We start from the raw sequence: 5000 nt of genomic DNA, 5'->3' as shown, positions 1-5000 counted from the left end.
AGCGGCAGCTTATTTATCGACCTTTTGCTCGTTTTTACCTTGACCTTTGACCTTAACAAGTATTAATTGACGTGGATTTTCATACACTCAAATATGAACCAAATTTGAAATCTTTGTGACAACGCTGTCCAAACTTATGGCTGATTACATGAATTGGACATTTTGCTTGACTGTAACCTTGACCTTTGACCTTGACCTTCCAAAATTTAATCGTTTTCAGCATTTTTACATAACAGTTAATCCCTGCACGTTTCATTACTCTACGATTAAAATCATAGTCAGGAAGCTGTTCACAAACAAGTACACACACGCAAACAAACACACAAAAAAGGGCGAAAACATAACCTCCTCCCAACTTCGTTGGCGGAGGTAATTATTGGTAAGTCTTTCTGCTCATAAATAATAGCTACTTAGTTTTCGGCAATATCATTACACGTGAAATTGATATCAAATGAAATGCAATAGTCTTTAATAAACAACCTTTCAGTTATTTGGTAAATCATTCTTTATTATGTGTTTTAGAGGTATTCCCATATCGGGAAGTCTAGAAACAATCGCTTTTTTGAATGGGGTTAGCTCCAGATAATTGCTTTTCTCAATGGCTTTAGCTCGAGATAATCGCTTTTCAATGTCTTTAGCTCGAGATAATCGGTTTTTTTTATGGCGTTAGCTCGAGATATTGACATTTTTTAATTTTTTTAACTTGAAATAATCGCTTCTTTAAATGGCTTTAGCTCGAGATAATCACTTTTTTTAATGGCTTTAGCTCAAGATAATCGCTTTTTTCAATGGCTTTAGCTCGAGATAATCGATTTTTTAAAGGCGTTAGCACGAGATAATGACTTTTTTGAATGGCTTTAACTCGAATTAATTGCATTTTTTGAATGACTTTAGATCGAGATAATCGCTTTTTTGAATGGCTTTAGATCGAGATAATCGCTTTTCTCAATGGCTTTAGCTCGAGATGATCGATTTTTTAAAGACGTTCGCTCGAGATAATGACTTTTTTGAATGGCTTTAACTCGAAATAATTGCTTTTTTGAAAGGATTTAGCTCGAGATAATCGCTTTTTTTTAATGGCTTTAGCTCGAGATAATCGCTTTTTTGAATGGCTTTACCTCGAGATAATAACTTTTTTTTAATGGCTTTAGCTCGAGGTAATTGCTTTTTTAATGGCTTTAGCTCGAGATAATCGATTTTTAAAGGCGTTAGCACGAGATAATGACTTTTTTGAATGGCTTTACTCAAAATAATCGCTGTTTTGAATGACTTTAGCTCGAGATAATCGCTGTTTTGAATGACTTTAGCTCGAGATAATCGCTTTTCTCAATGGCTTTAGCTAGAGATAATCGATTTTTTAAAGGCGTTAGCTCGAGATAATGACTTTTTTGAATGGCTTTAACTCGAGATAATCACTTTTTTTGAAAGGCTTTAGCTCGAGATAATCGCTTTTTATGAAAAGCTGTAGCTCGAGATAATTGCTTTTTTTGAATGGCCTTAGCTTGAGATAATCGCTTTTTTGAATGGCTTTAGCTCGAGATAATCGCTTTTCTCAATGGCTATAGCTCGAGATAATCGATTTTTTAAAGGCGTTAGCTCGTGATAATGACTTTTTTTAATGTCTTTAACTCGAAATAATCGCTTTTGTGAAAGGCTTCAGCTCGAGATAATCGCTTTTTTTGAATGGCTTTAGCTCGCGATAACCACTTTTTTTGAAAGGCTTTAGCTCGAGATAATTGCTTTTTTTGAATGGCTTTAGCTCAAGATAATTGCTTATTTGAATGGCTTTAGCTCGAGATAATCGCTTATTTGAATGGCTTTAGCTCGAGATAATCACTTTTTTGAATGGCTTCAGCTCGAGATAATCACTTTTTTGAATGGCTTTAGCTCAAGATAATCGCTTTTTTCAATGGCTTTAGCTCGAGATAATCAATTTTTTAATGGCTTTAGCTTGAGATAATCGCTTTTCTCAATGGCTTTAACTCGAGATAATCGTTTATAATGGCTTTAGCTCGAGATAATCGTTTTTTAATGGCGTTAACTCGAGATATTGACTTTTTTTAATGGCTCTAACTCGAAATAATCGCTTTTTAGAATGGCTTCAGCTCGAGATAATCACTTTTTTTAATGTCTTTAGCTCGAGATAATCGCTTTTTCAATGGCATTAGCTCGAGATAATCGATTTCTTAAAGGCGTTAGCTCGAGATACTTTTTTGAATGGCTTTAACTCGAAATAATTGCTTTTTTGAATGACTATAGCTCGAGATAATTGCTTTTTGACTGGCTTAAGCTCGAGATAATCTCTTTTCTCAATGGCTTTAGCTTGAGATAATCGATTTTTTAAAGGTGTTAGCTCGAGATAATGACTTTTTTGAATTTGCTTTAACTCAAAATAATCGCTTTTTTGGAAGGCTTTAGCTCGAGATAATCGCTTTTTTTGAATGGCTTTAGCTCGAGATAATCGCTTTTTTGAATGGCTTTTGCTTGAGATAAGCACTTTTTTTTTAATGGCTTTAGCTCGAGACAATCACTTTTTTCAATGACTTTAGCTCGAGATAAAAATCGGTTTTTAAAGGCGTTAGCTCGAGATAATGACTTTTTGAATGGCTTTAACTCTAAATAATCACTTTTTTGAATGGCTTTAGCTCGAGATATTCGCTTTTTTAATGTCTTTAGCTCGAGATAATTGCTTTTTTCAATGGTTTTAGCTCGAGATAATCGATTTTTTAAAGGCGTTAGCTCGGGATAATGACTTTTTTTAATGGCTTTAACTCGAAATAATAGCTTTTTTGGAAGGCTTTAGCTCGAGATAATCGCTTTTTTTAATGTCTTTAGCTCGAGATAATTGCTTTTTTCAATGGTTTTAGCTCGAGATAATCGATTTTTTAAAGACGTTCGCTCGAGATAATGACTTTTTTTGAATGGCTTTAACTCGAAATAATTGCTTTTTTGAATGACTATAGCTCGAGATAATTGCTTTTTGAATGGCTTAAGCTCGAGATAATCTCTTTTCTCAATGGCTTTAGCTTGAGATAATCGATTTTTTAAAGGTGTTAGCTCGAGATAATGACTATTTTGAATGGCTTTAACTCAAAATAATCGCTTTTTTGGAAGGCTTTAGCTCGAGATAATCGCTTTTTTTGAATGGCTTTAGCTCGAGATAATCGCTTTTTTGAATGGCTTTTGCTTGAGATAAGCACTTTTTTTTAATGGCTTTAGCTCGAGACAATCGCTTTTTTCAATGACTTTAGCTCGAGATAAAAATCGGTTTTTAAAGGCGTTAGCTTGAGATAATGACTTTTTCAATGGCTTTAACTCTAAATAATCACTTTTTTGAATGGCTTTAGCTCAAGATATTCGCTTTTTTTAATGTCTTTAGCTCGAGATAATTGCTTTTTTCAATGGTTTTAGCTCGAGATAATCGATTTTTTAAAGGCGTTAGCTCGGGATAATGACTTTTTTTAATGGCTTTAACTCGAAATAATAGCTTTTTTGGAAGGCTTTAGCTCGAGATAATCGCTTTTTTTGAATGGCTTTAGCTCGAGATAATCGCTTTTTTGAATGGCTTTTGCTTGAGATAAGCACTTTTTTTTAATGGCTTTAGCTCGAGACAATCGCTTTTTTCAATGACTTTAGCTCGAGATAAAAATCGGTTTTTAAAGGCGTTAGCTCGAGATAATGACTTTTTGAATGGCTTTAACTCTAAATAATCACTTTTTTGAATGGCTTTAGCTCGAGATATTCGCTTTTTTTAATGTCTTTAGCTGGAGATAATTGCTTTTTTCAATAGTTTTAGCTCGAGATAATCGATTTTTTAAAGGCGTTAGCTCGGGATAATGACTTTTTTTAATGGCTTTAACTCGAAATAATAGCTTTTTTGGAAGGCTTTAGCTCGAGATAATCGCTTTTTTTGAATGGCTTTAGCTCAAGATAATCGATTTTTAAATGGCGTTAGCTCGAGATAATGACTTTTTTGAATGGCTTTAACTCGAAATAATCGCTTTTTTGAATGACTTTAGCTCGAGGTGATCGCTTTTTTGAATGGCTTTAGCTCGAGATAATTGCTTTTTTCAATGGCTTTAGCTCGAGATGGTCAATTTTTTAAAGGCGTTAGCTCGAGATAATGACATTTTTGAATGGCTTTAACTCGAAATAATCGATTTTTTGAAAGGCTTTAGCTTAAGGTAATCGCTTTTTTGAATGGCTTTAGCTCGAGATAATCGCTTTTTTCAAGGGCTTTAGCTCAAGATAATCGTTTTTTAATGGCGTTAGCTCGAGATATTAACTTTTTTGAATGGCTTTAACTCGAAATAATCGCTTTTTTTAATGGCTTTAGCTCGAGATAATTGCTTTTTTCAGTGGCTTTAGTTCGAGATGATTTTTTTTAATGGCGTTAGCTCGAGATGATCGATAGTTTGAATGGCTTTAACTTAAAATAATCTCTTTTTGAATGGCTTCAGCTCGAGGTAATTGCTTTCTTGAATGGCTTCAGCTTGAGATAATCGCTTTTTTGAATGGCTTCAGCTAGAGATGATTGCTTTTTTTAATAGTTTTAGCTCGAGATAGTCGCTTTTTTTTAATGGCTTTAGCTTTAGATAATCGCTTTTTTTAATGGCTTTAGCTCAAGATAATCGCTTCTTTTAATGGCTTTAGCTTTAGATAAATAGCTTTTTTTTAATGGCTTGAGCTCGAGATAATCCCTTTTTCGAATGGCTATAGCTCTAGATAATCACTTTTTTGAATGGCTATAGCTGGAAATAATCGATTTTTTAATGGCTTTAGCTAGAGATAATCAGCTTTTATGAATGGCTTTAGCTCTAGATATTTTTTGAACGGCTTCAGCTATAGTTATATTACAAGAATGAAAAATAGCATAGAATCTCTTTAGATATATTTATCTTAATCAATCTCTGAAGTCTTGATGTAAATATTTCATAATTAAACCGCATGTTCCTATACACATTCTTTTATGCTGAACAAATTCTCCATCAGAATATTAT

The sequence above is a fragment of the Palaemon carinicauda genome, chromosome 7 (genome assembly GCF_036898095.1).
Source record: "Palaemon carinicauda isolate YSFRI2023 chromosome 7, ASM3689809v2, whole genome shotgun sequence".
In the NCBI taxonomy this organism is placed as follows: Eukaryota; Metazoa; Arthropoda; class Malacostraca; order Decapoda; family Palaemonidae; genus Palaemon; species Palaemon carinicauda.
This window is presented reverse-complemented; position numbering follows the sequence as displayed.